The sequence below is a fragment of the Echinops telfairi genome, unplaced genomic scaffold, assembly GCF_000313985.2.
Source record: "Echinops telfairi isolate 266 unplaced genomic scaffold, ASM31398v2 ScPeMD7_6;HRSCAF=24_1, whole genome shotgun sequence".
Lineage (NCBI taxonomy): Eukaryota > Metazoa > Chordata > Mammalia > Afrosoricida > Tenrecidae > Echinops > Echinops telfairi.
In genome coordinates this window covers 7,925,581-7,951,933 of record NW_022103903.1, presented here as the reverse complement: position 1 = coordinate 7,951,933, position 26,353 = coordinate 7,925,581, and positions in this window count along the sequence as shown.

Here is a 26,353-nt window from a genome sequence, read left to right as displayed (position 1 = left end):
ATGTGAAGAATTTGACTTTTGCTCCGAATGAAAATGGGATGCATTGAAGGGTTTGAAGCAGTAAGACCTACATTTTGGTTTTATTTATTAATTAACTTATTTTGTTTGAATAGCTGTCATTTACGGCTCTCATGTAATTTAATATTTAGATAGATTCTGATTTTAAGCATATTGCAACATAAACATAATATATTTGATAATTTGGAGATATTCCAGCACATTCTTTTTTAATATATTACTTACATTTGTATGTATAAGTTTTTCAGTAGACAGCATATTTCTTCTTCAACCTGTTCTTGATCTGAAAGCTCTGCTGAAACCTGCCCACTTTGGGGGACCCTGCTGGGATTAGAAATACCAGTGCTCTCAGAATCACAGCAACCAACAAGCCAGTGCAGTAAGAGAAGCTGACAGGCACATTTGAATTGTGTATGCTTGCAAAGAACATTGGAAGTGCCTAGGACTGCGAGGACCAACAGCTCCGTGTTGGATGAAGTAGGGCCAGGACACTCCGGAGAGGAAAGGATGGCAACTTTGTCTTACCTTTTTGGACGTGTTGTCAGGGGAGACCGTTCCATGGAAAAGGACATTGTGCTTGGTAAAGTGGATGGGGTAGCAGAACAGAGGAAGGCCCTCCATGAGATGGAGCGACACGATGCTACAACAATGGGCTCAGGCAAAGGAACAATGGCGAGGATGTTTGGTTGTGCTGGGCATCGTGTTTCTGAGTCAGAATGACCAGATGGCACCTAACAACACCAAAGCAACGTAAGATTTTTCCAAATTCATCTACACAAGAAAGGACTTATTATGGTTAGCTGCTGTGATGATCTTATGTGTGATGAAAGTAAACATTCACGTGCCATCCTCACAACATCCTGAACGAGCCCACTGAAAGAAGAGGATACTTGACACAAATATTGCACAGCATCCCATTGCACTCGCTTGTTATCTGGCAACACTGGCAAATGTTATCCATCTCCAGAAAGGAAATTTACAGTACCATCCTGGATGTAAGCTCAGTCTCCAGTAGCACATCAAGTACATGTCCATTAGTACTTGTGCTATTTATAAATCAGAGAAATCACTTTGGACATATTGTTACTACTGTCTTAAATAGTGTCTACATTAAAGTCTTATTGGAATTACGAGCTCCAACCCCAAACCAAACTCACTGCCATTGACTTGATGTAGATTCACACTGACTCTATAGTTCAGAATAAAACTGTGAGCTCCTGAGACTGTTCCTTTACCTCTTTATGTGGGTAGAAAACTCCATTGTTCTCCCAAGAGTGACTGGTGGTATTGAACTGTTGTTCTTGCAGTTAGCAGCCCAATACGTAACCATGACACCACCAGATTTAGGAGAGTCAAAAATGTTATCTAAAGGGGTGGCGGGGGGGGGGGGCGGCTTTAAAATGTTATCCAACTGACAAAATGATTTTTTAAATTTTCTAACACCTATAAAGATTTCTGATTTCAAAGTTCTGATTTCCTGCAATGATTTACAAAGTGGCATGTACAGCTTACTTAAAATATTTACATTAATAAAACTGTCTGTACTCAAAAGACAATGATTTAAAATATGTTTTAAATGCTAAAGAGATTTCCCTAAAGTAAATCTGTCAATAATTTAAATGGCTTTTCTATATTCCTTTTAAAAGAAACTTGCCTGAATTCAAATTTTTTAATTGGGCTTGAAAGGAAAGTGGATACATGGCTAATAGATAGGAAAAGGAGACTATTTCATTTAAATGTATTTTTGCTTTATGCACAAAACTACCATTAGTGTTAATGGGAGTTAAACTCATAAATCCATTGTACATCAATAGGAGAGCGGAAACTGTAATCTATAAAATGAATGAATTAAATCATTATGAGTAATTCTTTAGCACATGACCTCCTCTAAGCTCTATCAAGTATATAGTCTGACTTTTGGAAATGGCACTTAAAAGGTTTCACGCCCTAATTGAACGGCCATTCATTGGGCTTATTTTTCACTTAGATCTTTCCTAATACCTGTGAAGTAGGGTTTTTAAAATAGGTGACTAGATGGTAAAAGCAGTAATTTCTCATCAGGGAATATTTAATAAGTGGAAGCTATTAGCCAACTAAAGAACACAAAATAGATTAATCTTTCAAAAATATGTCCTTTTGGAGTTATAAATTGTTTGCTTTTCAGGGGGGAAATTTTCTCTGACAAATGTGTAAGGATGAAATTTCATTTAATATTTTTTATCAAGACACATGAGAAAATAATATTTTAACTTATCTCATAAGTAATGATGATATTTGAAAATAAATTTTAAAAAAAGAAAATAAATTTCAGAGGCAAAAATATTGACATCTATCCATGTTGAGTAACAATTTGATTTATATATTATGTTACCATTTTACTGGAAGATGATGTTATGATGGGCAACTCACAATAATTAGACCATTAATTTATGTCATTGTACAATATTGTTACTATATAAAAGAAAACTCAGATCCCATATTATGACAGTTAAAAACTAATATGATCGACAGAGTGACAAATTCTAAGTTGACAATATATCCACAGATTCCACAAGGATACATCCATACACATAATGACAAAAAGAAGACGGATTTTGCGCCTTTTTTTAAGCTGAATTTATGATGGTCTAAGCTAAACTGTTATTTTTCTTTACCAATGTATCTGTCATTTTGACTTAAATACCTACCCTTATTTGTAAAATAAGTATTAAAAATGCTTACAATCCAATGGGTGCATATTTTTTACATGTCTTGAGGTCCCTTTTATTTTAAAGTAAATATGGAGTAACACGAGAATTCTAAATCAACAAGGTACATTTTTGGACACCACTGAAAAGGTACTACCTGTGTTTCTTGTTACCTGCATCTTGGACAAAACTGATTCTTAAAGAAAATGAATTACTCAATAAATTCTCTGCCCCACAGAAAGTTTTATAAGAACTCTTTTTCTGTAACTTTTCCTAAACAATGTCGTTTCTCGCATTCCTGGGCATTCCTCTTACTTTGCATTCTTTATGTCTTCTCGGTATTCATTCCTTCCATTCTTTTCTTTCTCTCAGTCTTATATCATGCCGGGTATAGTTTAGTTTAAAAATATGCCTAAATAAAGACATTTTCTATGTCATCATCAAAATATTTTAAATAACCATTTCATTATTTGTTAGTGTATTAATATTCTTTATAAGCGGTTGTTGCACATCCGTCAGTCCTTTCAGACTCAGGGACACTGTGTGACAGAGTCGAAGAGCTCTGTAGGCTTTTCCGGATTGGAATCTCACTGGGCGCAGATCACCAGGTCTTTCGCCCGCTGGGTGAGTTCAAACTGACAACGTTCAGGTTAGTGGTCCAGCACAATAGCATTGAGGGACAGAGTTGCCATGATAACTCACTGTAGACAACAGACTCTTATTTAAATGATTATGATTTATATCTATGATCATTTGACTATTGGGTCAGGTTGTTAACTATCATTTGATGATGCTATCACAGGTTGCATATCCTTTCACAAATATAGTTCTGTTTTCCGAAAATCCCTAATAGAGAAAACTGTCAAAAGTTAAGTAAAATATTGATATGAGGTCAGATGCATGTTCATTCTGCACAAGACATGCTGGCTGTCTTCCTACTACTACCTTTAAAAGACTATTGTAGTCGAAACTCTTTTTGAGAGTCATTTATGACAATGTGGTTCCTAGAGCTATTTTAAAGGTTGAATTAAATTACTTCCTTTCTGCACAATTCCTTGAGATTATTAGTCTTAGGTATTTACTATCAGTTCCAAGAAGTAATGCACATTTGGTTCCCCTCAAACCTTATTTAGTTCATCAGGCTGTTTTTTATTAGGACAGACACACATTTTTAATTTGAACAAGGAACCATTAAAAAGCTAATATAAATGAGATGTTTTCCTAGGATGAAGCATTTTATAAATAACAAAGCTTATTTTCCGATTTAATTTTGTAAACATATGTTTATCTGTCACCTAGCGGACTGGCATCTAATCTAGTCACAGAATAAGTGTTTCTGAGGGACTGTCACACTACTAGTTGGAAGTAATGGTGAATGAATAAGAGAGAATTTCACACCAGTCATCTCTATTTTGTTCACAGTTCTCATTCAACCACTTGAGCATATGTTCGGAAATCAATAATTTTAGCTTACACAATCACTGCATTTTGAGATAAAGGGCATTCCTCAAGTGGTGAACGTGAAGAGCGCCAGTAGATAAAATCAGATAGGAGGGATGTCTTTAAGAATATAGTGAAAGGTCAGAATTTGACATATTCTGAGCACTTAAGTAGCATACTTTTTTAAAGAAAGATTAAGTACCGATATCTGGAATTTAAATACAGAAATTTTGAAGAAGTTTGGACAGAAAACAATGACATCAGATGGCATTATAGTATTCTATTAGCAGAAAAGTCTGACAATTTGAACTTTGATTAAAAGACAAAATGATAAAGAATGAAAGTCTAGACAAGACATAACAACAAAAGGCTACAATGTCCATTATCATGGACCAGTTTGGGCACATCAGATGAGCTTATTCAGACACATTCATAGTCAAAAATAAAACAGCCCTAAGAGTAATATCTAGTCATTAAGAAAATATGTTTATGAGAAAAATCACAATTTCATATCCTTTTTTTATTCCTAGCTTTACGGATTTATAGTCTGTCATCAGTAACATTGGCTTCTATTTTGGTGGTGGTGGGGTAAATATTACCTATACATTGTAAATACATTGAAAAATACACATAATGAAAATAGTTAAGAAGTAAATGCAAGTAGTTCCTGATCTGGGACATTTTATTTTCATTACAGGTAAATCACACTTTGGTCCATCAGTACATAGGGAGTACTTCACCTTCCTAGCTTTAAATTCCCAGAACATGGAAAGTTGTTGAGGCTATGGAAACATTTGCCAGGCAATGGGAACATGCTCTAACATACTGATCAGAACAATATGGTGACAGTGCTTCACAGTAAAACTATTCATTTAACAATAAAATTGAATTCAGAACTTGATGTCATGGATAGGGGACAGCTCATCGATGAACCACAAAGAAAAGGAACTCGCAGACGACAATATCACAGAACTGGAAGGGGCAGAATTGCTGAAGAAGAAAGAACTGATCAGGAAGGAGAGTTGTGAAAAGAGTTTATAGTGAAAGTATTAGCTGGATTTTCTTCTAAACTAAATCAAGAGTTTCAATCACTTGAAAACATGGATTCAAATGCTTATCACTTTGTGAAGCAGGTAGAGAAGCAATGGGATGTTGCCATGAACGGGTGGAGGAAAAAATAAAGAAAAGGCCAACACGGGCAACTCTCACTAATGTTCCAACTGGAAACACACTCCCCATTCCCAGGGATAGCCCAGGTGCTTCAGGACCTTTCACTAGTGGAGTCAGTATTGCAAGGGATGAAATGACAACAGCCGCTTATTTTTCTTCCTTATCGCAGTGAGCTTTAATTATTTCTGTATTTTATGCACATACATGTTAAACTATATCCGTAATTTATGTGTATGAGGGATTACTCTCCCCCCAAATGGAATTTTTTTGCAAACCTATGTACTTATATTTTTTTACAAAACAACCTTATCCTCTTCAAAGTACTCTCCATTACACAATACATTTTTCAAATTTGTAATTCTATTCTTGAAAACATTTTTCAAACTCATCTGTTTGGACGACTCCCTCATTTTTTTCTTCACTTCCTCTACATCTTCAAATCACTGTCCTTTCATGTCTTTCTGTATCCAAAGAAACAAAAAGAAGTCGCACGAGTGAGGTCAAGTGAGTTAGAAGCATGGGGCAACAGAGGTATGCTGTTGTTTTTTGAGTTTGCTTTTTCCCCCCCAAAACTGGTGCAATGATATGGCTGCATGAGCAGGTGCATTGTCATGGTAGCAAAACTAGTCCCTCATCTGCCACAAATCAGGCTTTTTTGTCACACACTGTTACCCTATCTTTTCAGAACTGACCTGGTCGAATGAACTCCAAATGGACTATGAGTTGACATTTCCGTCCATTCAGGAAGTTGAGGTTTGAAATCAGTTGACAGTTCAACTTTTTTGAAAAGAGCAAACAACTGATACACTTGAGTTTTTCCAATAGCTCTGTTCTTACAAGAGGTGTTCAACATCACAACAGTTTCTGCAGCATTTTTCCTGAGCAGGAAACAAGATTTCATAGCTGCACACAGTTTTCTTATATCAGCCATCACAAAAAATGAGGTTTGAGTGAAATTGCTTTCCTGAAAAAATTTACTGTGACCAGATAGAACCTTTGCAAGCAACACTGTTGGGTACACTAACTCAGAGCAAGTTGCTTGCCAAGTGGAAAAATGGGTAGCACGAATTTTTCCCTTTTTTTTTTAAGAAACCCCATCAGAATACTTAAACCCAAATATAAATACAAATTAGATAAATAAAAATAAAGCTACTACAAATAGAACACAATAATAAGAATGAAAACTATGAAAGAAGGTGCTCTACTTACATCAGAATCTCCCTACACTGTAACTTTAAAAACAAAACCTTATTGTAAGTCAGGGACTATGTGTATTCTAAATCAAAAGTAACTTTTCCAACATCTCCTAAAATATTATTATCCATGAAAAATACTTATACGTACTAAATATCTTAAAACAACTGATTTGGAAAGGATACCATAATTAATTTATGCTTAAGAGAGTATACTGACTAGTTTAGAAAAAAAAGTTCTACTGAATGATTCTCATTTGATATATTGCAGTTTAAGTAATCAGGTATGCACATTATGCATAATTAATGATATCCCTTTTGGCAAAAAGTATTTATTTAGGAAGAGATCATTTTAGAAAATGAAACAGACAGAAATGCAATGTCCTAAAATGGTCACAAATGATCATATAACCCTGTAACTACAGCCAAGGGAATAAAGATTAAAGTTAAAATACTAAACTCTAACTCGGCAGTATCCATTCTCCCTTCCCTTTCCTTCCATTTATTCTTCCCCATGGGGAACCTCCACGTTTTGCCCACAGTAATTCAGAAGCACTGGTCCTGAAATAGAGGGGAAAGGCATCAACGGCCATAATTGAGCCATTCACTCAGCTTTCCTTTGAGAGCATATTTGATTGGCATAATACAAAAATAGAATACACATTTAGAAATGGACTTAAAACTGCTCTTGAAATGGGGACTAAATGGTTCATGAGATTGATGAGACATAGATTCTATTACTCCAAACCACTGGCTTGAGTCTAACTTACATGAAAGTGACTAATTCATTACCATAGGACAATTTCAGAAAACGATGTGGTGCACTAAGTTAATGTCTCCATAGGAAGATGTCTTTCAACAAATGCTAGCTTCTAGACAAAAGCAGCCTAAACAAAATAAAAATGTATTTGCGGTTTGTGTTATAGATATTATAGTCTCTGGGTAAAAAGGAACCTCCAGTTTTTTATTATATTAAGATATATGCACTACATATCCTATGGGTTTACTCAACAGAATTAAAGTATTTGTGGTTAAAAAAGCCTCTACTCTGAGCACATGTATAAATGGTGCTCTAATTTCCTCTACATCAAGGGTTACATGGAAGTTTACAACAAATCACAGCGTTCTTGAGAAACTGTAAGCTTTATTCTCAATATGTTTTCTAATTAAATAGACCACAGGAATTCTTAATGTCTTCAGTGGTCTAAGGTCAGAATTTATGCATGTGAACGTTAGATAGTGAATAAGAGAAACTAGAGAAGGACGTATATACTTTCAACTATGGTTCTGTCTAAAACTACTGTGTATTCCATGGAACAAAAGCAGAATAAACAAATCTTTCTGGGAAGACGTTCAGTCTGAATGTCTCGTTTTGTTTTTAATGCGGAGGGTGAGGCTGTCTCACATCTTTTGGATATGATATACAAGGATCAGTGGCTCGCGGAGGGCACATACCTTGCAGGGTAGACCATCCATGAAAAGGACAAAACCCTCAAAATGCTGGACTGATGCAGAGGCTGCAGCAATGGACTTTGGACAGAGCAGTGATTGTGAGAATGAAGCTGGACCAGTCAGCATCTCCTTCTGTTGCTCAGTGGGTTGCTATGAGTTGGAACTGACTGGAAAATGCCTAACCACAACACCAGGTGAATTTTCCACATGATCTTGTGTGTGAAGATGGTAGGCCTGTATTTTATTTACTTCTCACTTTATTGAAGATTGCAGTTACTGAGTTACTTGAGAAACAAAAACATGCAAATGCATTTTTAAAATTTAAAAATTAAGGCTTAGGCTAATTCTTTCCACAATGCAGAAGCTGGTGTCCCTTGGTAGAGTTTAATTATTTGACACAAACACCTGAAGGAGATGGTAAATGGAACTGGACCTCCACTGGCCAGCTTGCAGCAGGAACATTAACAGGAAGAAGACTCTTGTGATTCAGCATTAATGATGTTTCTATAGCAGGAATAATAGCTACCTGGCATAAAACAAAAGGGCCCACTGAGCTGTCAGATGCCACGCTGTTCCAAATTCTCTAGGTAAAACCCTTAAGGGACAACCTCATTTTACATGTTTTTCACAAAGCAGAGAATTGTGAATATATTCTATAAACTTCTAAGCATAAATGTAATAAATGCCTCTATTAAAATTCTTACTATAAGAATAAATTAACCAGCATTTTTTGTTTCTTCTCTGAAAAGCATTCTTTTGGCAAGTGTTTCTCCTAGAGAATTGAACACATATATACAATTAGGGAATTGAAGCAGAGGACTTTTTCTAGGATTATAATTCAGTTAGAAAAACTGTCAGGTCTTGTGTCTGTACAGCCCATTCACATAAGTGTGTCTCTATGATGTGTCTGTACATTTTGGGTAGTTATGATGCAAAGTAGTAGACACTGGAAAACTTGGTGAAGGAAGGTTAGAAAGTCATCCTGTATGGCACAGGGTGAACTGCCATATTGTCAGAGAGTTCTCAAATAGAGCTGAATGTCATATTACTTAGGAGATTTTTCTTTTTCTCAAATACAATGTCCAATTCCTAGCAGCGAAGTATCCCTTATTTTTTATATACGTGTTGTCTCTAACAGTTAGTCAGCTCTGGGAACAATTGCTACAGTCACCAGTAATCAAAAGTCAGAGGAACTGTTCCATGGTCCTGTAGTTCGAACCCACCAGCTGGTCCACAGAGAAAGGATGAAGCTGTCTGTTCCCATGGAGATATATAGTCTCCGGAACTCAAAGAAGCAGTCCTCATTTGCACTAAAGGGTCACTATGGTTTGGTGGCAACCAGGTGGCAGTGGATTTGTGTGGATACTATTCTAGACACTTTGTTGTATAGCATTCCATTCATGAGGTTAAAAGCTCCCTTTCATGTCTAGTTTCAAAGACTTGCATATCTGAAGCAGCCTGACAGCTACTCAGTCTCCTTATTGTCTAGCCCGTCCCCATGCATCCATGACCTATATATTTACTTATAACTCTATGTATAGTTGCCATTCACTAGAAGAATAAAATTTTAAAATAAAAACAACTTTAAAGAGCTGAACTTGTCTGATCTTTCTGATTGCTTATTTACCCAAACCCCAGAACACGGCATGGCTTGGAAACAAGTGTTTCAGAAAGCATTGTTACGGTTTAAGGGAAATGTTATTGTTGAAAGTAACTAAGTGTATTTTTTATGCATATCAAGTCTGAACCAGATTAAGGTTCTGCTTCAGATTCGGAGAATATACAATGAAGTTGATTGCTAAGTAAATAACTCATTTGTGATAATGACCAGAATGAATTATGTACATATTCTGTGGCTCAGGTTACCTGCCCAAGAATAGAAGAATAATGAATAGCAGAACAAACATAAGGTCAGGTTTTAATGGGTTACCATTTAGTATCAGGGAAATTCAGATTTTGAAGGGACTGGGAAAAATAATCTTATTTAATTCTCCTAATATTTGAAATTATTTTAGACATTAAATATTAATTATGACTTTGATACAGTTTATAACATAGTTATGAATGGAATAAGTATAGAACATGAAGGTTCCATTTGAAATTTTCTTGTTATATCTCTGTTTTGTAAATGAAAAATCATAAGGCCAAAAATTTGATAAGAAAGAAATAATTGTTATTCAGTCTTCATTGTCAAGAGCTAAGGTAGTTCTAAAGTTGTAATACATTTATTTTAAATTATTAGTTTATATAATTTAATAGCATAAGTATTAAATTATAGCATTTTAAGAATTACAATATAGGTTTGATGGTTGAATTTGTTAGATCTATAAAAATATATCTAACATTCTCAAATTAATGCAAATTATTCAAAAAACATATGATAAGGTTATTACAGATTACAACCACCACTGTCTTATACAATTTTGCAATAAGTGAAAGTTTACCAATTTACAAATTAAAGGAAACTTTATAATTATTAATTTTTAAAGTATTTTAAAACACTGTTGTGTGGTGTGATTATTTGAACCTCAATATAAACAGAAATAAAGGATAACTTTCCCAAACTTCTTTTAACAATGTCCTATAAGTAATAGAAACGTAAGGTACTATTTAAAAAAAAAATCCAACTAGAATCACACGATTTATGAAGCACATTACTGAAGAGAAAATGTATATATTGCATGGTAATTTCTAATAAGATGACCTTAATTAAAATCGATGGAAATGGTATTCCACTATGATGGAAGGGTGGTGGTCATTTATCATTCAATCAACCAGCACTAAAGATGGAATGAGGAAACTATTCTAATGTGGTCTTCTCTAAGCAATGGACAACCAAGTAAGTATCTTTGACTTGCTGAGTAAAAGCCTTCTAATTGAAAAAACAAAACACTTCTTTTAAGTTTCCTGAGGACACAATTGTGATGTTCTTGGCCGTTAACCAAAAGGACAGTGGTTCAAACCTACCAGCTACAGAGCTAATGTGCCAGTCTGCACAGTAGAACTTACAGCCTGAAAACCCTGAGCCAATTCTTCTCCGTTACGGAGGGTCGCCGAGTGGAAATTGATTCTAGGGCACAGAAAATTGATAAAACGTCTAAAAGTAGAAAGCTGTTCTTAAAGGACAATAGCCATGGCCCTTTATGAGCAAAACCAAGATCATAAGACAAGAGTTTTTGAAAAGGGATGGTTATTGTCATAAACCATATGAAAATGTATAATCCTAGGTAGTAACTTGTAAAAGGTCAGCGGAAAGGACAAGGCGCCTCAACCGGATTACTTGGCACAGTCAATGCAGCAATTGGGTTAAAACCTCTCGGGTGTCAGGATGGTGCAAGGCGCTTTCCTTCAGTGGTTACGCAGAGCGGGTCACCGGGCATCAAACTGGCTCCAGGGCCCCCAGCAACAGTAACGGTTAGCAACTACACATTAGAGTTCAGTGTGAAGTGTCTGAAGCTATCCTGCATTATTTGAATATATGATGCCATTTATCTTCACTAAAGCTTAAATCCTAAAGAAAATTCTAGCAAGGAAAAGAACAAATGCACTCAATAGCAGGAAAGCAGTTCCGGGATCCTTCCGGTGCCAAAACAGAAACAAGGAGAAGCAGCCCATGTCGACTGTATACGACATTTAGAAAACCTATCCTCTTCCAATATTTCTCTTTAAAGAATATCTCCAAATCTTAATTCATCGTGGTATAAAACAAAGTGCCCTTTGGAGAATGCATGACGGCGGTAATATTAGTCCAACTCCATCTCCCACTGGAAACAGAATGCCTACAATTGATAAAAAATTGCTTACAGCAGCAAGGTTAGCGAAGGCAAAGAAAACTCTCTGAGGAGTCCTTAGGGAAAAGAAGCACCCAGATCCAAAACAATCGAACAGATCATGTCTACTATCCAAAGTAAGCCGTTTTCCTTCAACATCTTATCATTTCTCTACCCAGCACGAGATGTAGAAAAGCAGCAATAACTCGAAGAACGAAGCGTGGAAACCTACCGGGGAGGGGACCTGAAACAGACTAAATATATGTGTGGCAGAATTAATTCCAACACCCAGGAGGAAGCTGCTAATGCGTTAGAGTGAGCTGTCAAGTGAAACAGGACATTTTTTCCTTGCATTTTCTAATGAGTTTTAATACACCCCCAGTGTTTATTTTAAGACATTCTGCTTGTCAAGGTGGGACTCCTGTTCTCATTTTCAGATAATTGACTAGGTTTAAAAAAAATCTTTTCTCTATTTCAAAATGTTCATATAATAGTCCACTTCAAATGCAATTCTCTCTACCGGATTAATTTATTGTAAATCCAATGAAAATAAGAAAGCACACCAAATTTTTGCACTTTTATTAGTTCACATGTCTTTCAAAATAACGTGATTCAAAGTTCACAGCTTTATCTTGTTTTATGATTTGAATACTTGGGTGTTTTAGAACATACACATTGATAGCCATCTCAGATGTGCCCGTGACTCAGACATTCAGCATGTGCAGTAGCTCTGTATCCCAAGAGTCTGCTCTGTTTACTGATGATCAAATTAAAGCCTCTTAATCTACTTATTTTATTTGGGTAATTGGAGATTAGATTCAGAAAAATACATATCCCAAGTTAAAATAAACTTGATATTTGAATAGTATCCAAATTTTTAGTCACAAATTGTAATTTTATTAAATGTCCATTAAAATGTTTTGAAACTTGATAAAATGTGATACGTAGTCTCCATGAACCAGAAATAAATCAATTTTGCTTTAGAATCTACAGCAGGATTTATTTTTATTTAATTTTTTTAGTTTAATTAACATTATAGTTATAATAGAATATCTGAAAATATTATTAAAACTATTATTAATGTGATGGTAAACTTAACTGCACTTTGTCCTCAGAAATGCTTTTGGGGTTTAAATCAGGTCAAAAGAGAATCTTGTGCTGTTTTACGTATTCAATTCTAATTCATTCAGGCACTAGCAGGGGGGGGAAATTACATTTTAAAACTTTTTAATTAAAAAATTGTGCCTCAATTTAAATCAAAATACCCTATTGAAAGTAAACCAGTTTATAGGAAATTGAAAACTCAATGTTATATTAACCAATATTGTATATTCCCGATATGATCCATGTGCTGAGATTAAATTTTAGAGCTATTCCACAATAAATATAAGCAGAATTATTTTTAGGAATGAAGATTTTTCTGAATATTTGTACTGGCATGACCCTCTTCGGTCAGCAATTTAAAGTTGCAAGTGTTCAAAAGCAGAAAGGTAAATAAAAAATGCCATATACATATATATTTAAACTTAATTTTTAAATTTTCCTATCTCTTATATTGAATGATAGAGTAGTTATAGCTAATTCTTACAGTATTAATTAAAAATTGGTCATAAATAAGTACTTTTCAAATAATGTGAGATTAAATAATAAAATAAAAATTTCAAATTAATATATGGTATTCATTTAACCTGTCTTGAAACCTCTTTGGTTTATGAGAAACGGAATATCTTCAGTTGATTTAACATCATTTAGGATGGCAGGCAAGCAAAAATGATTTTTAAAATACATAAGGTTAGTAGTTACTAGTGCTATAATATTTACAAAGGATGATGGGAAGCTTGGTTTAGATTATTTACATTTTTGTTTGATTTGTCTTGATTGGCAATGTTCTATTATTTTTTAAAAAGTGTATTTATACGTTTTTTCCCTACAAAATTATAATGGTAGACTATTCATGCATAGTGTATCTAAATTGTTTTGCTTGATGTGGTTTTTAACATCTAAAAGATTCAACATTCATGTGCTCAACAACTGACTTATTAGTTTGGAACAAGTTCTTTGTACAGCCGAGATATATGGCATTTGTTGTGTGAGTGTGTGTGTGTGTGTGTGTGTGTGTGTGTGTGTGTGTGTGTGAGATATCTTAGTATGGAACCTACATTTTTACTTTTGACTACCTGATATTCCTGGAACGTTCTTTTGACTTACAGTGTGGTCTTAGAAAAACTGTTCTTCCAACAACAGGTTAATGCAATTATTTGTTCTGTATAATTCTGAAGGGAACTGTGCAGTAAACAAGCCAAGCAAATCAAGCCATGAAATATGTACAATAATAACTAACCACATTATTCCAATATAAAATACAAATTAACGACATCGTACTTGGTGTTAAATCTGTGCCTTGTCTACATTACTCATTGTTCGTCACTGTGCCTGCGATGCAGTAGGAGGCACCAGACACGTTTGGACGAATAAAGGAGCACGCGAGGCTCTCCTGAGTGACGGCAATTACCGTTCTCTTCCCTATTGAGATAGACTTTCCATTGGGACTCCTTCATAGGCTATAAACTACCATTATCCGGATACATCTTTCAGTAGGTTTAAAAGAAACAGACCAGCTTGGGATATGCCAAAGGTTGTAAGTCATATGTCATATCCAACTTTGTCTGTAATGAAAAACTAATCATTTGGCTATACCCCATATTTATTAAAATAATCAAATACTAACTGTATTTCTATGATTGCTGGTGGCTTTCTTCATAGGAGATGGTGGTGCAGTTTGCATGTCTTTTAGGCGTATGAGGCTATCTATATGGATTCCTGAGAAGAACCACACTGTTGAGAATAACGTCACACTAGTGATCCCCCTTTGGTCACTAGCAGTGTACACTTGCACTTTTAGTGGTAGTGGTAATTTTCCCCTTACATCACAGAAAAACATTTGAATATGAATAGAAGTATAATAGTACAGGAACAGTTTCCCAGAAAAAGTACAAACCTTACATAGTTATAAAAGCCAATGAAAAAAATGTGATTTGATTTAGAATTATTGATATTTTAAAGCAACAGTTCAGGAACAACAATCTCTCATTTCTGATAGTGAATCTTTGTTACCATGATTACAGATGGATGCTTCTTGCTCAGTGAGTGTTGCTCATTCAGTAAGTATTTTATGCTCATTTATTGTTAGATGTGTTCTCAGGTATTGCTATTTCAAATTGGATTATTTTTCTATTAGATTTTAACAGGTTATTGTTGATATAAAGTAACAATCTTGATTTGAGTATGATGATCTGGTATCTATCTACCTTGATGAATTCTCTTATTAATTCTAACAGTCTGCCCATTGATTTCCTTGGACTTCTGAAACAATCATACCATCTACCAATAATGAACACTTTTCTAATATTTATACTTATTACATCTTATTATATTTGTGCATTAGCAATACACCACAAAAATGTGAATGATAGCAGCAATTACACACTATATTATTGGGAACTCAGTGAGATATCCATTACATTTCACATTTAATTTTATGTTGTTTGTGGAATTTGTCCAAATAGTACTCATAATGATAATATTTTGTATGTTTAAGCAATATTTAAGAAATATATCGAATAGTTATAAGGTAAAATAATTATTTGGTTCAACCTACAATTTACAACTTTTTTTTTTTTAACATTTTATTAGGGGCTCATACAACTGTTATCCCAATCCATACACACATCAATTGTGTAAAGCGCATTTGTACATCGTTTCTCAAAACATTTTCTCTCCATTTAAACCCCCGACATTAGGTCCTCATTTTCCCCCTCCCTCCCCGCTCCCCCCTCCCGCATGAGCCCTTGATAGTTTACAAATGGGTATTTTGTCATATCTTGCCCTGTCCGACTTCTCCCTTCATCCACTTTTCGGTTGTCCGTCCCCCAGGGAGGAGGCCACACACAGTTCCATGCAATTGGTTCCCTCTTTTCTACCCACTCTCCCTCCACCCTCCCTGTTTTGCCACTCACACCACTGGTCCTATAGGGCTCATCCATCCTGGATTCCCTGTATTTTCAGTTCCTATCTGTACCAGTGTACCTCCTCTGGTCTAGCCAGTCTTGCAAGATAGAATTCGAGTCATGGTAGTGGGAGCGGGGAGGAAACCTTTAGGAACTAGTGGAAGGCTTGAAGGTAATCAAGCGGCCATCCAGCTCAGAAGCAACCAAGCCCACATGGAAGAAGCACACCAGCCTATGCAACCACGAGGTGTCGAAGGGATCAGGTGTAAGGCATCATCAGAACAAAATTTACAACTTTTAATACCCCAAAATATCGTATGAAATGAAAATGAATGCTTTTGGTTACCACGTAATATCTAAAATCTGGAATTTATATTCTATTTAGTAATTCTGTAAAACAGGAACTGCAGGAATAATAATTACCTTCAAGGAAGGATGTAAACAAAGAGTATAAGGCTTCAAATAAATATTTTTGAACAAAATAATTAATTGAACACAAGTTAACTGTAAAGAAAGTCTGTTCTTAATTTTGATGGTTATCACATATTTCAGGATGTTTCAAAGCATGATCAAAGCCAATATTTATTTTTGGCACCAAGGAAAGACTGAAGAGCACACGACTGTCTCGTGTGCACTGAATCGGGATCTTGGGGGTGTGACACAGGAAATCAGACACACTGAACAGAACGACTGCAATGGGAAGAGCATAGAGTGGCATGAAGGCCGAGGGACTGAGTGCTGGCCCTGGCTCTCCTTTTCACTCTGTGTATATTTCCGAGTTCACAATTTATTTCCTGTGGACCTTAATTAGCCTATCTATAAAATGAGACTTAAATGGCATGATTCTACTTGCCATTAGAAAAGGAAAGATAATTTAATTCTTTTGTCCACGCCTTAATGTCTTTACCATGCTTTAATCAATGAATAACATTTTTCAAAGAGGAAAAATGATTCACAAAATTTTAACCAACCTCTCCTATCATAGAACTTTGGATCATCACTTATATTTTTAAAGGATATGTCTGCAAGATCTTTTATGTGTTTTCAAAATTTAATTACCTGACCAAACTGAGTGCTATGCAATATTACAGCCAGAAAATTATTCTTTCGGGTTAACATGCATACTCATGTGCATGGACATAACATACAACACACACACACAGGTTAACTATATGATAATTTCACACCTTGTGCTGATAACTGCCAAGTCAGCAGTTTGAAACCCCTAAGGGCTGCTTGGGAGAAAGATGAGGCTTTCTATTGCTATAAAGAATGACAATCTTGGAAACCACAGAGGTAGTTCTACTCTATCATACAGGGTCGTCATGAGTCGGGATCCACTTGATGGCAGTGTGTTGAATTTTCCTCAAAGAGTCTACAAACCATTTACCATACAAATGTCGGACAACCTGATTAATCTATCTAACTTTACAAGTCAAAGACATTGGGAAAATAGTGTTATGCACTGTGGGAGATATCCTTCAAAATACTAACTAAAACAGACTTCAGAGAAAGACTAAGTGCATTGGAAAAAGGATCGAATTTCTGGTTACCAGTGTTTTAATACTAAAATTATTTTCAAATTATGTATATGTCCTACTCAGGTTTATTTGTGAATAAAAAGCTATATAACCTGCCCAAGTGGAGAAATGAGCTGGGTTTCGGGACTGACCTCCTCCAGCTTCAACAGGAGTACTGCACTTTGCACCAACCGAAGACCCAATGCCAGATGGCAAAGGTCAGCCTTTCCTCCACTCTCCACCCTATTTTGATACCAATGATGACACCCAGGGCACTCTACTTCTCTGCTGCATTCAATAATCCATCCAAATGCCCACATCACACTCACAGACACTATACCCAATCACAGGGATTTATTTGGGAAGTTAGCAGGCTACTACAAAGCAGGATCAGAGAACACTAAGGATACAGTCTTCAGTCTGTATTAGCACCTCTTCCCATGCGGTTTGTCTCCGCAGCCAGACTCCTCAGCTCTGTCTCCTGGTTTGCGTGCTACCACGCTAATGCCTCTGATATTCGCACTTCAGGCAGGGGTCGAACACGTGAACTTATAGTGGTCTCCTCTCTTAGCGTTTATGGAAATTTCTCCCTAGCTTATGCAGGGATGGCTTTTACACCCAGAGGAATGAGAAAACTGACCCCTCCAGAAGTGAGAACCCTCTCTACCTCATTTGCATGCTTCCACCTAATCAGTGGGTGAGAGAGAAATTGATTCATTTCACTTCACCACATCAAATTTAACCATTTTAGTATGGCTGGTTATGAACTTTTTAACATGTGCTTAAGAGTCCAAAGGACGTGATGAGGACCACTGACAACCAAGAAAAAGTACAACTTCAGATAGAATGATATCTTGAAAGGTAGATTCTATCCTTCAATAGGAACTCCAATCGATTTTGTATTAGGTTAGTGAAGTCTGTTGCTGTGAAGTGCCTTTGAGTCAATTGCAATCCATAGGGACCCTGTGTACAGGGAATAAGTCACTGCCCAATTCAGGGCTATCCTAAACACTGTTCTTCTGTTGGAGCCCACTGATGCAGCCACTGCATCCTACTATATCTTGTCGAAAGTTTTCCCTTTTTTCACCGCCCTTCCACTTTACCACACATGATGTATGTCTTCGCAATGGGTGGGTCTCTCCTGACAATATGTCTGAGGTATGGGAAAGAGACTAATTCCGGCCCCCCAGATTTCCAAGCAGCATTCTAGCTGTCCTTCCCCAACAGCTGTTTTAGCTAGGCATGATACTTTCAGTATTTGTTCTCCAAACCCCTAATTTAAATGCATCCATTCTCAGGCTTGTGATGCCAGAAGTGCTGGAAAAGATAGCACCAGTATTTCAAATACCAGCAGGGTAACCCGCAGGGAACAGTTGTTAGTGGCTTTTCTAGACCATGAACAGACTGTAAAGAAGGAATGGGCTGTCCGCTTCTGAGGAGTTACCCACGGAAACCTTATGGACAGAATTGAAACAGTGTACCCTCAGAGAGTAATCTATTTATTAATTCTTGTCATTTCTCCAATGGGTATCTTTATTTTGTAAAAATTTAACTGATAGAACAGTTTTACTGACATATAATTCATATGTCATACATTTCAATGGTTTAGTATATTAAAAAGAATTTTGCAATCACCATCATAATTATTTTTAGAACATTTTCTCCATTCTTATGTAATTATTATTAGCTTCTATGCCCCCCCAACATTCCCTGCCATAACTCTAAGAAACTATTAATTCAGTTACTGTCTATATATTTACATATTTGTATTTCATATAAAGAATAACATATATATCAATAACAATTATAAAATAAAGCACAGAAAAACCTTTTCCCCTAAAACTAGAAAATAATAAAAACCAGAACAAATTTATAATGGGTCAAAAGGGAGGGAAAATGAAAAGGTGTTAAATTTTAACCTAACTACATCTGCATTAATCCACTTTTCAATGCATTTTCTCTGAGGACAAGCCTATTCACGTCCTTGGGCAATGGTCCGAGGGTGTTCATCAGAGGCTTAATCTACAGGTGGACTACAAATAGATTTTAAGCTTTGGCAGTCATCCGCAGCCTCTGAAAACCTGATGTTCAGAATTTCAGCTTTACCTCCCTCAACGGGTCTTAGACTTTACTATTTACAATCCGTGGATCACACAGGCTGGTGGGCTCCTTGCGTGTGAACTTAGTTGGCACCTCACTGACACGGCTGCTTAAGACAAGGAACTTAGTTTTGCTTTTCGAACTGCTGACCGTTAGGATCAAAATCCACTGCATGACAATTAAACCACCAGGGCTTTAGTTTTGTTTTTCAATGACGGTATTGTGACACCACATGGAAAAAATCTGACAGCAATGAAACTTACCAGAAAGCAATGATATCAAAGTAAGGATTATCCTTAAATGACTTTTTGTTCTGCTCTTTAGATAATTTTCACTGCAAATATGTGTGACTTTTACCAAGTTGATTTCCTTAGAGCGGGTGCATAAGTGTGTTTGTGAATAATAAGTATACTCATATAAGTTGTTGACAGGACTCAAATTTTATCTAAGACATCTGTCAATATATTCTGCTCATTTACAGCATTTGCCAGCAAATAATTCAGCTGCTTATCTCATTTGTAATTGCACATTAGATTTACATAGAAGCTTTCAAAAATGTGATGTTGGTATTACTCCCAACCCACTGTATTCTTAAATTATAAGTAGGATTAAACATGAGTATTTTTTAAAGCATCCCAGGTGATTATACTGAGCCTCCATTAATCAAAAGCTCAGATCTCTACATTTTATTTAGTGCCTTCTCTCTGTATTCGCATGAATTTAACTAATACTATTAAAGAGTTCAAAAATGTAAATTGCTGAATTGATACTCACATATGAAGAAATTCTCAGATGAAGAAATATATCATTTAACAAATAATAAGAGACAATTTGATCAACATTTTGTGAATAAAACCTCAAAGCTGTGAAATCATTTTAAAGTTAGTAATCATATATTATATTATTCTAGATGATGTCATATCATATCATATTATATTTTGTAGACTATATATTAGGGATATCAGTGCTAAGAATAATAATGAGTACTCAAGTCTAAATTTAATGACCTTTGACACTTTTTTCAATAAACTCTTTTTGTTAGCTATTTGCTATAAAGTAACACTTAATTGTAATAGAAATTATTAATGGCATTTATCTGCCAAACTCTAAATTGCCTATTTCATCTCATGTAATCCTACAAATGGTCCTATAGAGATATTAAATGCAAAAGCAAAGTAATGTTCTTAATGCCAAATAATTTTTAGTTGATTATTTGGATTTAGTTCATGTCTTTAGGTCTATTTTCCTCAGTTTTTGGTATCTGTGGAAAACTGTTAATATCAGTATTTCAACATGTCCCTAAAATTAAACAAGCAAAAATTCCCATTGTGAATATTGTTCTTAGATTTTTAGAATTGCAAAAATTAGATATTGAGCTCAAAAGAGACTACAACTGAAATGTTTAAGTGATTTGCCTAACAGCATGTATTTAGTACAAAATAGAATTAACACTATAAACCATTTCATGTCATTATTAATTCAATATACTTTCGACTGTTCCATACAGTCTACTTCCATCCGATGACACTATTTTAAAAATTGCCTTGCAAAGGTGAAAGCAGAAATGGACATTAGGGAGAGTAAGTGCTAGATATAAATTTAGCAATTATCACTTAAGAAAAATACTATTTTTTTTTTTGCAGGAACTTACACTCGAGCAGTTCAGTGATTTCACTGATGAAGATGTTTACATTACCCAAAGATATACACAGTTGATCCTTGAGCAATTTGAGTTTGAATTGTTTGGATTTTTTTCTGTTGCCACCACAGAACATTTTTCAATGACCCTTTCTTCCAGAAATGGCTGACCAGATCTTTCTTCCAAAGCACCTCTGGACCCAAATCTCCCACACAGCTGAATCAACCGTGGACACTAGTGTGAATCACAGGGGTAGAAGTTGCCAAGTGCCTTCCGCAGGAGCTCTGGACTGAGGTCTAGCGTTCTCCGCTGTCAACAAGCAGTGTTACTCAGAGAGTGCCTCACTGATCTCAGTTTGAACAACAAGTATCAAATCTTCTCAGTCTATTCGATAGCATCATTAAAATCATGTCTATAAGAGGTGGTGGTGGGGAGGGGGGCAGAAGACAAACAGGAGCTATAAATGAAAGAAGTTATGCTACTGTGCTACAGTAGACACACAGCAATAAAAAGCAAATAATTCAGGATATACATCAGAATCTAAAAGCTGCCATGCAAGCTCAATAATGGACATCCTGCCAAATATGCATATTAAACATGCAAGAGAATCCTCTCTTGAATTTATAATGAAAGCACTTAGTGCATGTGAGCTTTTAATAAATCCTACTTGATGACATCCTCTTTCTAATAATGCAGATGATAGGAGAATAACAAGACATGCATGCACTTCTATTTTATGAACATGATGATATGTCTGAAAACCGATTTTTCCATAACTTGGAAAAGAAAGTTTCCCAAGATTGCATTAGAATAACCAGCATGTCACATGAACAAAGTTTAGTGTCCTTGATTCACATGCAGTGGTTACGCCCTCACACATGTTGCCATATGGGCTTTTAAGCAAGTCAATTGAACTCTCAGCGTTGAGACAGCACAGTCCTTTTTCATTTATCCACACCTTGCACGGTTCTGCTTGCCTTTTAGTTCATTATTGTAAGGAAGGAAGGACTGAAGGAATATGAACAGAATGATGCCCCTGTAGGACCAAGCAGAAGTGACAGGACACTTCACATCAGCTGTAGCAGCTTAAAACACTTGGAGTGCATTAGGGACAAAATGAAAACCCTTTCAGCACTTGATAGAAATACATTAAATATTCTATTCATGAGACCCCAGCCACTGCTGGCTGTGGCAGTCACAGTCATTTTTCACAGCAGAGAAGCCTCTCACATATTTAATAAATATTACGTCCTCAAGATCCATATAGACTTAGGGCTATTTACTCCAGTACACCAGGCATCACAAAGAAAAGCAATTGTTTCATGGTTTTAAGTAGCATTTCAAAGCAAGTATCATTTATCATCAAGAGTACTTACATGCCCTTCCAAAAGTAAAGTCTGCGTCTATATATCTGGGGGGACAAAATGGTTACAAGAGCTCTCTTAATGAGATCTTCTTGAACCGTAAACATTTAAAAGTTTCAAGACACGACATAGGAACACAGATCACATTCCTCCGTCCCAGCCAGCACCACCTTACTTTCAAAGTTCTCAGTCAGGTGATGTTAATAACCCGAGAATAGGCTACACAGAGGCCAGGCCAGCCCTTTAATTCATACCACACCATTTATAGGATTCTCCGTTTTCATGGATAATCCTATGAGTTTCCAACTTAACGTCTTTGATTGGTCCGTTACCGAAGAAATTATGTACAAAAGGCTTAAACTTTGACAAACCAGGTACAAAAGGCTTAAACTTTGACAAAAATCATATCCTAGATCAGGCGTCCTCAAACTATGGCCCATGGGCCACATGCGGCCCTCTGAGGAAATTTGTCCGGCCTGCCAGGTGTTTTTGCCCCATTTGTTTTTTGACTTCAAAATAAGATATGTGCAGTGTGCATAGGAATTTGTTCATAGTTTATTTTTTTAAACTATAGTCCAGCCCTCCAACAGGTCTGAGGGACTGTGAACTGGCCCCCTATTTAAAAAGTTTGAGGACCCTTGTCCTAGATACTACATTCATATCGCCAGTTATTCTCAGCTTCTAGATGTCAAGGTTTACTAACACTATGCCGTCTATCTTCCTCTTTCCTCTTTGAGCAACTGTTTCCTGTGCCTAGACTAAGTTTTCAACGTCAATTCAAATATCCACCTCTCAAGCCGATTAGAGAAGGTTCATGAAACTCTTCGTTATACTCCAATAGATGAACTTTTCCTGCCTCTCCTTCCACGGCTCTTCAGTCACACAACCTTTATGAAATATACCAGATACAGTATAGACTCTAGGCAAATACTTATCATATTTAACCATGTATTTCTACAGTCGAAAATTACTGCGATCACTAGAATAAAGCATTTTTAAATTACTTAGCTATTTTAACAGAACTATCACAGAAGGTTCATTGCAATCATGAGGACTACAGGAATCTGTTCTGTTAAAATAAGAAATTCAATTAACTAAAAACATATCCATCTGAAAAAAAAGTCCTCAGGATTTGATTGGCTGTCCCGATTAAACATGAGGGTGGCAGCCATTCCAGATGGTAAAGACATATTTATTCAAAGTTTTACATAGTCAGAGAACTTCAGTGTGAGAAAGGCCATTTAAGTTCATCTAGTTTAAAACAATATCTAAGCCAATTTTTTTTCTACACAGAACTATTTGATATGAAATGCTACTTAATCCCCTAAACAGATTAGGGGTTGACCTCACCTAGAGTATGACTGGTGGTGCAGTGTGTTAAGCATTAGGCTGCTAATTAAGGGGTGAGTGTTTCAAAGCCACAGTCTCTCTTCAGGAGAAAGATGGAGCGGTACGCTTCGTTGAGATCTACAGCCACCCAAACTCCACTGAGTTGTTCTACTCTGTCTCTTAGACCTTTTCATTTTAGGAGCATGACCAATATTTAGAATATTCTTTGTTACATAATGTGGCCTTACCTTATTTGGCCAAGTTCGTCTTTTAGAATAGACTCATTCCTTTTGCACAATATTGTCTTCGGATATTGAAAAGTTATGATTTCCATCACTACAAGCTATGTCTTCTCCTAGTTTAACTTTTCTAGTTCTTTTGTTAGTTTGCTTGTTTGTTTCTTAATTCATTTCACAGGGTGTTTTTTGTTTGTTTTTTCTCCTCTTCAACTTCTTGGTAAATGTTCCTGCATGTGCTCCAGCTTGTGAATAGGATTTTCTGCAGACAGAACCTGGGCTATCTGGACACAGACCACAGGTACCACCTAGGGTTATGCATCACGGACAACTTCACCGGACAACGTCTCCATTAAGATTTCTGATGGTCCCATGGGATAGGTAACTGCTTTTGAGCTGCCCGTGATTTAGCCTTCTGATTTCACTACGAACCATTTAGCCTTCATTACATACATTAGTTTTCCTAGCTTGGCAACTGTCTCTATTGTCACTAGTCATTTTGCTGTATGGTTAGAATCCTCCTGGGGAGACCTCATCCCACAGTATTTTAAAAAACATGATTTTCTTTCCTTAGTACAGGATAGGTCTCTTTATGCTAACCAAAGTTTTTGCATTTAGAGGCAAATAAGCAATTCTGAGTTGTGCCAAGGAGGCTACTGTAGCTCTTCAGTGAAATTAGAGCAAACAAGAAAATTTGTCACCAGTTATAATGCAGCACTAATTCATTTCTCATGTCTGAAAAATGTAATTATATGGTTTCTGTAATGTAAAAGACATTGCTGTATGTACTTTACATAAACATTTTGCAAATCTAAACTAATTGAAATACATGTTTAAAAAGTAAAATGGTTTTTAAATTACAAGTTATATAAATTAGGAACACAATTGGGGAACGAATGAAAAATTCATTTCTGTTGACTTCAGTGGCAAACTGCTTTATAAAAATAACTGCTCTGTTCCTTGGGGGTTTGAGTTTCTTTCTCATGGAAGCAAAGTGCCATCAGATGAAAGCAATGTACCTTAAATTTAAGGTCTTTCGGTGGGACAATTGATTATGTGAAAGCGTGGTACAGTTCGAAAGAGAAAATGGATCAGCACTGGCGAGAATCAAAATCTCACCCGACCCCAAATATGTGGTCTCCATCCATTCAGAGCAGCAGAAGAAAGAGGCCTAAGAATTAGAGAAGGAAAGGAGAGATTCGTTGTCCTCCTGAAGTATTCCAGTCATTCCCACGAGGCTAGAAGACAGGGATAGTGTCTTGCCACCATGATTGTGCATTTGGGGCAAGAACACAGTGCGTTGGATCCTGACTAAAAGGGCTAAACACAACAAACACATATGGAAGCCATATTTATCAGATTTATTACTCGTGATAGAAATGATTTTTTCAAAATCTTGATTCCATTTATTGCTACCAATTCTAAATAATATATCAAATAAATTTATGAATTAACAACAGTCACAGAAAAGATCATACAAATGGTTTGAAAAATATTTCATTTAATTTTGCCGAGCTAATATCTATATGTGGATGCCTGGTGGTGTGGGGGCTACTTTGGGGGTTGCCAGCCACAAAGGAAGCAGTTTGAAACCACCAGGGGCTCTGAGGGAGAAAAGACAGGGATTTCTACACCTGTGAAGATCCACAGTCTCAGAAACAGGTCTACCCTATCATTTAGGGTCCCTATGAATCAGTATCAACTCTATGACAGTGAGTATTTTTGGTTTTGTTTTTCATAGTTATACAGTACCTTTACACAAAGACAGTCTATGTTTTGCTGGGTAGGGTAGTTATTTAAGTGTATGGTAGGTAGTATTTTGCCAATAGAGGTGGAACACTGAATATTTTCCACGAGTCTACGTATGGTAACAGAGATTATTTTTCCTCATTTCATACTAGCCTTTGACCGGTGGCATTTTTACATTCAACATTGCTTGATAAGCTAACAAAAACTCTTCATTCATTATCGAATCAGAGATAGCTCAGTAATTGAGCCTTTGGAGATTCTGTATACTATGTGCAACAGTTAAGCACTCAGCGATAAACGGCAGGGTTGGCAGTCTGAATCCAAGAAGGGAAAACTGGCAACGTGTCCAGTCAAGATGACAACTTAAAACTCCATGGGGATGTTCTATTCTGATACTCGGGGTCTTTATGAGACAAAAATGACTCTAAAGCATATAATATCAACAAAATGCAAATTTGATAGATCATGTTGCATTTTTTGTGGGTTCACACAGGCATGTCTGCACGTCGAATCTCCAAAGGGATATTTGTCAAACGGCTCCGTCATGGATTGTTAAATTTATGCCTGGAAATCATCAAACGTGCTATGCTATTTTCAGTGAAATTGAAGCTCGGGTTCATATGTTCCAACTGCATAGGAGTTTTCACAAAAAATTGGAGCTTTCGGCCCTCCACTTCAG